This window comes from Rhinatrema bivittatum, chromosome 7 (genome assembly GCF_901001135.1).
Source record: "Rhinatrema bivittatum chromosome 7, aRhiBiv1.1, whole genome shotgun sequence".
In the NCBI taxonomy this organism is placed as follows: Eukaryota; Metazoa; Chordata; class Amphibia; order Gymnophiona; family Rhinatrematidae; genus Rhinatrema; species Rhinatrema bivittatum.
The window spans coordinates 257,813,558-257,826,489 of record NC_042621.1 but is presented as its reverse complement, the minus strand read 5'-3'; the positions used below and the strand labels follow the sequence as shown (position 1 = coordinate 257,826,489).

Genomic DNA, 12,932 nt, shown 5'->3' with positions numbered 1-12,932 from the left:
TACCCTCTCTGTGAAGAAATATTTCCTGATGTTGGTTTCATGTCATCACTCTTAGTTCTACAGTTTCCTTTCCAACAGAAAAGGTTTAATGTTTGTGCATCATTAATATTGTTCAGGTATCTTAAGGTCTGTATCATATCTACCCTGCGCTTCTCCTCCTCCAGGGTATGCATATGTAGATACGGACCCCATACCATTTTGGTCATCTTTCTCTAGTCAACTTCTAACCTCTCTTTCCTTTTTGAGATTAGGTCTCCAGAACTGAGGCCTCACCAAAGAAGTGTACAGTGGCATTATCTCCTCTTTTTTCCTGCTGGTTATTCGTCTCACTATGAAGCCCAGCATCTCTTGGTCTTTAGCTATAGCCTTATCACATTGCTTTGCTGCTTTCAGATCATCAGACACTATCACCCTAAGGGCCCTTTCCTGGTCCGAGCACTTTAGTCTTTCACCCCCATCACATATAGGGTCTGATTTTAAAAAGCATTTACTCGAGCAAAACTGGTTTTTGCTCGAGTAAATACACTTTACTCAAGTAAGTGGGCTTTTCAAAATTGCTACAATATATGCCATTGAATTGTCCATAGGATTTACTCAAGTAAGTGCACTTTACTCGAGTAAATAGCTTTTGAAAATTGCTACGATAGTATGTCACATTTACATGCGTAACTCCTTTGAAAATTACCCCCATAGCTCTTTTGGATTACTGTAGCCTAAATAAGAACATAAGAATATGCCATCCTGGGTCAGACCAAGGGTCCATCAAGCCTAGCATCCTGTTTCCAACAGTGGCCAATCCAGGCCATAAGAACCTGGCAAGTACCCAAAATCTAAGTCTATTCCATGTTACCGTTGCTAATAATAGCGGTGGTTATTATATAAGTCAACTTAATTAATAGCAGGTAATGGACTTCTCGTCCAAGAACTTATCCAATCCTTTTTTAAACACAGCAATACTAACTGTACTAACCACATCCTCTGGCAACAAATTCCAGAGTTTAATTGTGCGTTGAGTGAAAAAGAACTTTCTCCGATTAGTTTCAAATATGCCACATGCTAACTTCATGGAGTGCCCCCTAGTCTTTCTATTATCTGAAAGAGTAAAAAACCGATTCACATCTACCCGCTCTAGACCTCTCATGATTTTAAAGGCCTCTATCATATCCCCCCTCAGCCATCTCTTCTCCAAGCTGAAAAGTCCTAACCTCTTTAGTCTTTCCTCATAGGGGAGCTGTTCTATTCCCTTTATCATTTTGGTAGCCCTTCTCTGTACCTTCTCCATCGCAATTATATCTTTTTTGAGATGCGGTGACCAGAATTGTACACAATATTCAAGGTGCGGTCTCACCATGGAGCAATACAGAGGCATTATGACATTTTCCGTTTATTCACCATTCCCTTTCTGATAGTTCCCAACATTCTGTTTGCTTTTTTGACTGCCGCAGCACACTGAACAGATGATTTCAATGTGTTATCCACTATGACGCCTAGATCTCTTTCTTGGGTAGTAGCACCTAATATGGAACCTAACATTGTGTAACTACAGCATGGGTTATTTTTCCCTATAAGCATCACCTTGCACTTGTCCACATTAAATTTCATCTGCCATTTAGATGCCCAATTTTCCAGCCTCACAAGATCTTCCTGCAATTTATCACAATCTGCTTGTGATTTCACTATTCTGAACAATTTTGTATCATCTGCAAATTTGATTACCTCACTGCACTTACCTCACTGCTCTTCTTGGCAGTGAATCCCAGGTACCAAACCTTCAACCATGCTTAATTAAATTGCTCTTCATTTCCTTTACTCCTTCAGATGTGTCTACTCTGTTACAGTTCTTAGTATCATCCACAAAAAGACAAACTTTTCCATCTAGTCGCTCATGAAGATATTGAACAGAAGGTCCTTCTGAAATGTATCACGATTCGCTTGTGATTTAACTACTCTGAATAATTTTGTATCATCTGCAAATTTGATAATCTCACTCATCGTATTCCTTTCCAGATCATTTATAAATATACTGAAAAGCACCGGTCCAAATACAGATCCCTGAGGCACTCCACTGTTTACCCTTTTCCACTGAGAAAATTGACCATTTAATCCTTCTTTCTGTTTCCTGTCTTTTAACCAGTTTGTAATCCATGAAAGGACATCATCTCCTATCCCATGACTTTTTAGTTTTCTTAGTAGCCTCTCATGAGGGACTTTGTCAAACGCCTTCTGAAAGTGCAAATACACTACATCTACTGGATCACCTTTATCCACATGTTTATTAACCCCTTCAAAGAAATGAAGCAGATTTGTTAGGCAAGACCACCCTTGGGTAAATACATGTTGACTGTGTTCCATTAAACCATGTCTTTCTATATGCTCTACAATTTTGATCTTTAGAATAATTTCCACTATTTTTCCTGGCACTGAAGTCAGGCTCATTGGTCTATAGTTTCCTGGATCGCCCCTGGAGCCCTTGTTAAACATTGGGGTTACATTGGCCACCCTCCAGTATCGATTGCCTGCTGTTTCTGGGATGTGATCTTGGCCCCAACAGGATCGCTTACTGCTTCTGTGGCTATGCTATCCACTTGCTGCTGTTCACTGCATTCTGTGGCTATGCTATCCACCTGCTGCTGTTCACTGGATATCATATTAATAAATGCAGTGAACAGCAGCAAGTGGATAGCATAGCCACAGAAGCAGTAAGCGATCCTGTTGGGCCCTATTACCCTCCACAACTACTAGATTTTCAACATTCCCTTTCTCTAAATCTCCAAATCCCTCACATGATTCATCTGAATCAGTAGATTCTACAAAGATTTGCTACAGAAACTGATCAAAACAGAACAGAGAGCATGGGGCTGACTTTCAGAGCCGTAGCGTGCCTATGGCTGATATGGCCATGGCCACAGGCGCCACTACCAATAAGCATCATGTGCCAACAAAAGCAGTACGGCTGACCACCGGCAGGTCCTCAGTAAAAGAAAAGCAGCGCGGCCCAATCAAAATTGACGGCGTGGTCGGCGTGGCCTTAGTAAGCAGAAAAGCAGAGTGGCCCCACTAGCAATGCTGCTGATTTTGGCAGGGCTGTGCTGCTTTTCCATTTACTAAGGCTGCGCGTAACACACCATCAATTTTGATGGGGCCGTGCTACTTCAGAGGAGATGGAGCACCCCTGTTGGAAGTAGCCCAATGCTAGAGCTGGCGTGGCCCCGTGGCCAGAAGACATTCCCTTGGCTATGGGGGCTGAAGAAGGAGATTGCTGCTGTCTGCTCTGTTACGGAGGAAGTGAGTGAGAGAGAGAGCATGTGTGCGGAATAATGAGAATGTGTGCTTGTGTTTGAGAAAGTGAAAGAGAGAATGTGTGCTTGTTTGCGGGAAAGTGAGAGAGAGCATGTGTGCAGGAAAGTGAGAGAGATCATGTGTGCGGGAAAGCAAAAGAGAGCATTTGTGCATGTGTGTGGGAGAGTGAGAGCATGTGTGCATGTTTGTGGGAGAGTGAGAGAGAGAGAGCATGTGTGCATGTGCGAGGGAGAGAGAGAGAGCATATATTTGGGAGCGTGAGAGAGCATGTGTGCTTGTGTGTGGGAAAGTCAGAGAGAACACGTGTGCATGTATGTGGGGGAGTGAAAGAGAACATGTGTTTGTACAAGAGGGATCCAGCTCAAAGAGTTTAGGGTGGTTATTAGATAAAACTCTGGAGAAACCTCATAAAGTGCCTTGGGAGGCTACACGCTCTTAAGCACAGCTTAGAAGTGCTTCTGAAGGCTGCAAGCTCTAGTGCACTGCTAAGACTGCTTACTCATAAACACGACAATGAGAGACGCTGTAATTTTAATCACTGGTAACCCAGAGAAAGTGATTCTTCATAAGAAGCTATCTTGTATTCAGGTTCAAATCCACTTTAAGACAAAGACTGGTAATAAGAAATTCTGTTACCAGTCTGTAGTTCACAATGATATGATGCCAGGCACATTTATGAAATATCTTATGCTGTCTGTATGCTATCCATCCGACATCGCAATGTTTCGGAAGAGAATCCTTCTTCAGGGAGACATGATGTGCATGACGCTGGTAATTTGTGACGCTGGTAACTTGTGACATCATTGAAACACCCTTTCAATGATGAATACATCTAAATAAAGGCGGAACAAATCTTGTATCGACACCTACTTGATTTCAAGTCAAAGGGTCAATGGAGCATTGAAAATGAGACTTCGTGGATGCTGGAGGAAAAGATTTAACAGTCTGTTAAAAAAACTATTACTGGAAGACCAAGGTGTAGAGGTCTTCAGCATTCAAACACGCATGCGATTGAAATCTACTGCATCTATCGAGTCTGCCATTGACAGTCAGCCGCTGTGAAATGCTGGCATTTAAAGCAAAATAATCCTGCCAGTTTTTGAGGATTGACAAGCAGAACTGACCTATATACATCAAATATGGTCATATGCGTCATGCGGTGGCCATTTTGAAAAAGCTGGGAAAGCCTCAAATTCCAAAAATGGGTGTAAACGTCATCAGGGCGCCATTTTGAACTGCTGGGGAAGCCTAAAACACCAAAAATGGGTATCTGCGTCATTAGGGAGCCATAATGTGTGGCATTAAATCAATTCAATCCAGATGATTCAATGCATTGCAACCGGAACATCCATTGGTTTTCTTTGAAGTTGAGGATGGATTGTCTGTCCCCACTACGCCACGAGGGGGGAACATGTTCTATAATGATCCATTTAAGGTCCTCAAAAGAATGATTGAGAGTGATGCAATGTGGTACAATAGGTGCTTTAAGATCTTTATTTTTGATTCGGCTTTAATGCTCAGTTAAGCGAGTACGGATTTTGCGTGTACTGCGTCCAACATATGTCACCTGACACGGGCATGCGATGCCATAGACAACAAAGTTTTTATTACAATCAACGTTTTGTTTTCTACATATTGTAATGCCACTTTTTGGATCAGTCCATTCTATATCTGTAAGTGCTTGTGCACAAAACATGCATTGCCCACATCGGGTTTGCCCTACTATGTTGTTGGTTGGTTTGATGGAGGGAACAGCCCTTACTATGTGCTGCTTTATGTTAGTACCTCTGGCGTAGGCGAACATCGGAGTGGATTGAAAAATGGTATATGGACTCAAGACATACCAATTGCGTAAAATAATACAGTTGATAAACTGAGTGAATACAGTATGTAGCAAAACACATATCAAATTGGTAGCTTGAGGTCTATGTTTGTATTGTAACAATTGGTCATGGTCTGAAAACTTGGCTCTTTTAAATGGCCTTTTGATAGTGTAGTCAGGGTAGCCCCTCTCATGAAATCTCTGTCCAAGTGCGTTTGCCTGATTAAGAAATTCTTGTTGTTCCGAGCATATTCTGCGGATTCTAAAAAATTGTCCTACAGGGAGGCCTTCTTTGAAGCGTCGGAGATGATGACTTCGAATCTGAGAAAATTATTTCTGTCTGGGGATTTATGGTATAATGTAGTCTGAATACATATAGGTGTTTTGATAATGAGAATATCAAGAAATGATAATTGATTTTGGTGATAGGACAAAGTAAACTTTAAATGTGGGTGCGATTGGTTGAGCCAAGTATGAAATTGTTGCAATAGATCTTCTGTACTCATCCAGATAAAGAATATGTTATAAATGTATCGTGACCACTGTTGTATATATAAAAAATACTGTGATGGATATATAATGGTTTCTTCAAATTTTGTTACGAAAAGATTGATAACATCTGGGGCCACTGGGGACCCCATGGCTACTCTGTGAATTTGTAAAAAATGCTGTTGCTCAAAGGCAAAAAAATTACTAAATAGAACCTATTCTGTTAACGATAGTAAAAAACTCTGATGGAATGCGTTTGGGATGTTGTCTATGGGATAGAACTTCCTTGACCAAATCAAAAGCTTCCTTCTGTGCAAGGGAACTCTACATTCAAAAAATTGAATTCTTTGGTTGTTAAAAAACCTAACCCCATGGCTTCTTGTAAAAGCTGGGCGATTTTAACTCGAAGTTTAGGAGTGGTATCATTAGGTAACTTCTGATAAAAATGGGTGCCCTGAAGTTGGTGGGACATTTCACTGTGGTAATCAGAAGAGTTCATGATGGACTACAGACCCGCCTTTGTCTGTGGTCTTGATGATAATGTCCTGATTGTTGGATATTGATTGTAGAGCTTTATTTTCTCCGGATGATAGGTTGAAGAAGATCCGTGACTGACTTATTTCAATGTTAGAAATGTCCGCAAGGACTAACGCCTGAAAGGCCTTAATTTGTTGATCCACTGGTCCCGGTGGTATCCATCTTGATTTTGGTTTGACAATGGATATGTCTTGCATAGAGTCTGGTTGTGTAGAAAAATAGAGCTTGATAATTAAAGAACGAAAAAACTTATATAATGTGATCCTACAATTGAACGGGTCATGGAAATTAGTGGGAGCATATGAAAGGCCTTTACTAAGTACGGATTATTCCTCAGCTGTTAGTGTATAATCCGATAAATTTATTATCGGTGTCTGTCTTGTTTCTGAGACCGGGAGAACGGTTTGTGCCATTGAGTGTCTTCCTCTAATGTGCGTGACTGGTTGGATTTTTTGCCTCGACCTCGAGTGGGCCTGGGTGTGTACCTGCATTTGTCTAAAAAAGGTTTAGATTGTCTAGAATCTGGCTGGTCTTCTGAGCCATCTGAGGAATCATCAGATGTCACGAAGGTGACTTTCCTGGGTTTGGAAGGTGGGTTTTCCTGAAGGTTCAGCCAAGCATATACATTGTTATTCACGTAATCATTTTTGTCCCTATTAAATTTGGAAATTTAATTACGTTTGATATCCATTTTGAATTTATGTATAGAATGTTGAAGGTCATCCAAAGATGTTTGAATAGTGTCTACAGTGGCGCTTTGTTTATATTCATCCTCAACTACTACAATTTCCGCTTTGATTTCTTCGGAGGTAATTTTAGTTATTCTATAATGAGTAACATTAAGTCCAAAAAACATTTGTTCAAAATGGCTGCCCATTTGGTTAAAAAATCCGAGCGCTCCGTGAACATGAGTGGAGCTTTATTGATCTGCAATTCCCTGGGGATAAGTTGCTGCTTGATGTGCTCTATAAGAGTTACTCCATGTAGCTCAGCTCTGGCACCTCTTTTATGTAATCTTGTGAGGTCCCCTAGAAAGTCTGGAGAGGAAGATGGAATAATTGAGTCATAAGAAATGAAGCTTCTTGAGCTATTATGGCTACATGGTCAGCTGAGTAGCTGAAGGTGTCTTTCCAATCTGTCGCCACCATATAGACAAGGAATTTGGGCAATGCATGTTTTGTGCACAAGCACTTACAGATATAGAATGGACTGATCCAAAAAGTGGCATCACAATACGTAGAAAACAAAATGTTGATTGTAATACAAACTTTGTTGTCTATGGCATCTCATGCCCGTGTCAGTTGACATATGTTGGACGCACTACACGCAAAATCCGTACTCGCTTAACTGAGCATAAAAGCCGAATCAAAAATAAAGATCTTAAAACACCTATTGTACCACATTGCATCACTCTCAATCATTCTTTTGAGGACCTTAAATGGCTCATTATAGAACATGTTCCCCCCTCATGGCATGATGGGGACAGACAATCCATCCTCAACTTCAAAGAAAATCCGGTTGCAATGCATTGAACCATCTGGACTGAATACAAAATTTGAGTGGTTTTCTTTGATTTAACGCCACACATTATGGCTCCATGATGACGCAGATACCCATTTTTTGTGTTTTAGGCTTCCCCAACTGTTCAAAATGGCCCCCTGATGACGTTTACACCCATTTTTTGAATTTGAGGCTTTCCCAGCTTTTTCAAAATGGCCACCGCATGACGCATATGACCATATTTGGATGTATATACGTCAGTTCCACTTGTCAATCCTCAAAAACCAGTGGGATTTTTTTGCTTTAAATGTCAGCGTTTCACAGCAGCTGACCGTCAATGGCAGACTCGATAGATGCAGTAGATTTCAATCACGTGCGTAAGTGTTTGAATGCTGAAGACCTCTACACCTTGGTCTTCCAGTAATAGTTTTTTTAACAGACTGTTAAATCTTTTCCTCCAGCATCCACGAAGTCTCGTTTTCAATGCTTCATTGACCCTTTGACTTGAAATCAAGTAGGTGTCGATACAAGAGTTTTTCCGCCTTTATTTAGATGTATTCATCATTGAAAGGGTGTTTCAAATTATTTTTTCCAGGTTCAAATTAGTCACAAGTTGCTGGCATCATGCACATCATGTCTCCCTGAAGAAGGATTCTCTTCCGAAACATTGCGATGTCAGATGGACAGCATACAGACAGCATAAGATATTTCATAAATATGCCTGGCATCATCTCATTGTGAACTACAGACTGATAACAGAATTTCTTATTACCAGTCTTTGTCTTAAAGTGGATTTGAACCTGAATACAAGAGAGCTTCTTATGAAGAATCACTTTCTCTGGGTTACCAGTGATTAAAATTACAGCATCTCTCTCATAGCCGTGCTTATGAGCAAGCAGTCTTAAGCAGTGCACTAGAGCTTGCAGCTTTCAGAAGCACTTCTATGCTGTGCTTAAGAGCGTGTAACCACCCAAGGCACTTTATGAGGTTTCTCCAGAGTTTTATCTAATATCCACCCTAACCTCTTTGAGCTGGATTTTTCACAGAGATTGAAATTTATCAGTGTCTAGCGATTATTGGATTATTATTCTTTGTACAAGAGGGAGCATGTGTGTACACAACTACCCCATTTACTCTCTGCCTGCTAATCCATGACAATTTCAGGGCATCTGGAAATCAAAAGTTCCAAGGTATGGAAATTTTTTAAAATCCTTATCTTAATTGTTGGGTATTATTTGATGTCTGATTTGAAATATTTTATTGATGTTTGGAAGATTTTTATATGAGTTTTTAATTATTTAATGCTATTCTATTCATTAAGGGGTAGATTTTCAGAAGTTACGTGTTCACGTCCATGTTCGATTTTATAACATGTGCGCGCTGGAGCACACATGTTATTAAATGTTGAGTTGGTGCACGCAAGGGGGATAGAAATCTGCAAATATGTGCGGCGACACATCTGGGCCTTCCCCACTTCCCTCCCAGTCCGCTCCAATTAAGTCCCTTTGAAAACTGGCCCGGCCCGCATATGGCCCGGCCACGGGATTTATGCGTGTAACCTTTGAAAATCTGGCCCTAATTGTTTTGAATTATTCTTTTTATTGGTATGGTTTTACTAATTTTGTTTTATGAGGAATGGTAATGTTTCTGATTTTTACATTGTTTTAGTGCATACAGAATTTGGCTTATTGCAGTTTCCAGTTCAGTTTTTGTCTGTACATTTCTATTTATAGTTTATGTTCTCTGTATTCTGTATTTGAAGGTCTATCTGTGTTTTGCATGTATGGTTAAGTGAGTTATTCCATTAGTGTGTAGTTTCTATATAGGGATCTATAGCAGCTTGGCTTGTTCTGTTTTCCTAATAGGGGCTGTATTACTATTTTAGGCCTAGTGTAATATTTATAGTATTGACTTTCATAGGTAGGGTTGTTGCTGTTTGAGTGGCTCTCTGAGGGTCATGCCCATGCCCAAGATGCATTACAGTAGGCCTAATACCATATAAATTCCAAGCGTCTCTTGATTTTTTGCAGGGTTTTCTGGTTGGCACCTCAGCATTGCATGTAAATATAATATACATATTGTAAGTGATATTTTTATATCAGAAGACTAAGCTTTGAATGTTCTTTATTGTGTAAAATCTGTTATTATAAATGCATGATTTTTCATTGTGTGTGAGAAGGGTGTAATGGGGTGGGGGTACAAGGCTGTAAAGATTTCCTAGGGTCTCTAATATCCTTGCACTGGCCATGGGCATTGCTGTACAAACATTTAACAGAGTCTCCCAACTCGTGGTGTCATGCGCTGTGTAAAGGAGGAGGGCACAGTTTTTCACTTGGCCATAGGTGTCAAACTGCCCAGCTACAGCTCTGCTGGCTTTGGCTGATGCCTGCCTAGTGCACTCCTATTATTGCTGCAACTCTCCACTGAGTCTGCCTTTTTTTGTCCCTGCACTATACTAGCAGTGGAAAATAAATGAGAGCAGGTTCCAGCTTCTCAGTCAACCCTGCATCTCTAATTGATTTTCCCCTCTTAAAGAAATCCCTTTTGAGCTTAGAAGAAGGGCTCCTATGCTTCTCATCATTACCATTGCTACTTGTACTCACTCCAGGTCTCACCGGAGGAAGAATAGTAGTCCTTTTTTCTTTCCCATTCCTACGTCTGCCTCTTGATGCGTGTGACATGATGAAAGCATTAAAAATCGATTACTATTGGGCAGCAGCTTTAGGTGTTACAATGTTTGTACAACCTATTGTGGACACAGATAAACAGAGAACAGTGAGTGAACATGTACCATGTACACTAAGAAAATAAGTCAACTTAGTGCAAGAATCACACATATAAGAATTAGAACACTGTCACATTGACTCTTTTACACAGAGAAAGTTATTGCAGTGCACATATATATTTCTCATACTGCATTAAGCAGGCAATTTCTCTTTATCTTTCCTGCAGCACTGGTACAATGTTAGCTATAGTTTAGGCTTACCCTGATGATACATAGTGCAACATTCTCAAAGATATTACAGATTTTCTCCTACTACTAAGAAGCACCTCAAATCACAGCTAGGCACCATATCAATGAGTGACTCTAACAGCACACTTTGCTTTCTCCTGTAAATCAAATTAAATCTTTATTTTCTAATATTTTCTTTCACTTTAAGCTTTGAAGCAAGGAACTGCAAAATCTCTGGCTTCCCTCTCTGAGATCCAACACAGGAATACTGAACAAAATGGTTGCTACTCAAGGTGCTCAGAGTTTCATTTTTACTTACAAAAATTGATGAAGTCATAACATGCAGCTGCCAAATGGGACAGACTGGTTTGAAAAGGGCTGAAACGTGATTGGCCCTTCTTTTTCCTTGTCCTATTTCCTAGAGATATGCATTCGTCCTGGTTCGGGGAGCCCGAAACCCGAAGGAATTTTTCCCAAAATTTTGTGAAAAATTTGTTTTCGGGTTTAGTACGCACTAATGGGGTTAATGCACACTAACTCCCCGTTAGTGTGCACTAAAATGAAATTCAGGTCTTCCCGAATTTTAAAGGCCCGAACCGTGAGAAATACGAAATTTCCCGCAGCGGGCCGAAAACGAAGCACGAGCCAATAGGTTTGGGCTTCGCACATCCCTACTATTCCCAACTGGCTTCATTCTCTCTGGCTCCAAGTACAAAAAATGCATTGCTTTACTTCCCCCATAGACTTTAATGTAACTAAACCAAATGAATAAATCATACTAATAGACTGACTCACAAATACACCCCATACTTCTCAATACCAAATTTTTTTTTTTAATTTTTACTTTTAATCTTATTCTTCTATTCTTCTATCAGTGTTCCATGTTTAAAACCCTTTTAGTCCAATCTACTAAACTGTGCATTATATGCAATGGAGAAAAGGGAAAACCTCAGACAGCGCACTTTCAGAAAATATAGCTGGTGATTTATTGCGGTGCAATGAGCCACTTGAAGCTGCCATCACTGGAAAAAAACCCTTTTGTTATTTTTTTCCTATTGCTTAATAAATGTAAATTATCCATACTGTAGCCATTTTCACACTTAAAAAGGCTACTAAGTATAATATTGCACTGTCCCACAGAGTTACAGTGGTTATAAGTTAAAATGCTTATACTTTTCTTCTTTAAATCTGAGACATTTATTTTTTCTTAATGGAAATTTTTCCTCAGTATGTACTACCAGCTCTTCAAGCAAAAGCGTATTAGAGACTGTTCCAATTCACCCCTGTGGAGGAGATCTGGGTCTTTGTCTTTTACAATAAGAGCAACAATGGATTTACTGGTAGGGCTCAGTGATTCCTTTTGGTTTAAACATAACTGTTGAATGGCATCATTTTTTCAAATAAAGCTTTGAATCAAAGTGGGTGGAGATAACTGTGGGCATTTAACATCAGTGAGAAGATATAATTGGCTCTGGGGATCCAGAGCTCTCTGATTTAGGAAAGCAAAAGTTGGGAAGGTCTTTAAATAGATTTCATTCTTTTCAGACTCTTCAAAGTGGCCAGAAGTGAAGCAAACAGAATGCCCTGAAGCAGCAGTTAAATTTGCGAAACATGGCCATGTCTGCGTTGTTTGTTTATTAAAGGGTAGATTTTTTAAAAATATGTGCACTCCTCCATGTATGCGCACTACCCAGCACACGCACATGGACACACAATTTTATAACATGTTTGCTGGCGCGCACATGTTATAAAATCCGGTTGGCACGCATGGGGGAGGGGAGAGATTTGCCCTGTTTACGCGTGGCGACGAGATCGGGCCTCCCTCAGTTCCTTCCCAGTCCTCCCTAATTAAGTTCCGTGTGCTGGCAGGCTGTACCGATTGCCTCCAGCTCTGCCCCGCCCCTGGACCGCCCCTTCCCACCCCGGGACCGCCCTTCCCTGCCCCCAAACCACCCCTTGATAGAGGCCTGGCTCTTGTGCGCATAACAGGAGTTACGCGCGCAGCTGGGCCTCTTCTAAAATGTGCGCAGCTTGTGCAAGGCCCGGCCGCGTGTGTAACCCCCGTTTTCCCTGCGCGCAGGGGATTTAAAATTGAGCTGTAAGAGCCTCAAAAGATAAGTATTGGTGTCCAAGTGTCATTGGATTATATAAAATAGTGCAGCACTATGTTTAAAGAATTAAAAATGTTTTTGTGCATGCAACAGGATTATTGTCCAAAAACTGTGTGATGTTGAAGAAGATTTTGGGACAAGAAAAATGAAATAGTTTTCTTTTGATTGAAGAACTGGTAGTACATACTGTGGAGGAATTTCAGTTAAGAAAAAAGAAATG

General features: G+C 40.5%; 1 protein-coding gene across 3 annotated transcripts in view; it reads right to left on the bottom strand.

Moving 5' to 3' along the window:
• Positions 1 to 12,932, bottom strand: part of HPSE2 (heparanase 2 (inactive)) — a 1,066,536-nt gene that overhangs the window by 539,269 nt on the left and 514,335 nt on the right. The gene's annotated exons all lie outside the window — the stretch shown is intronic.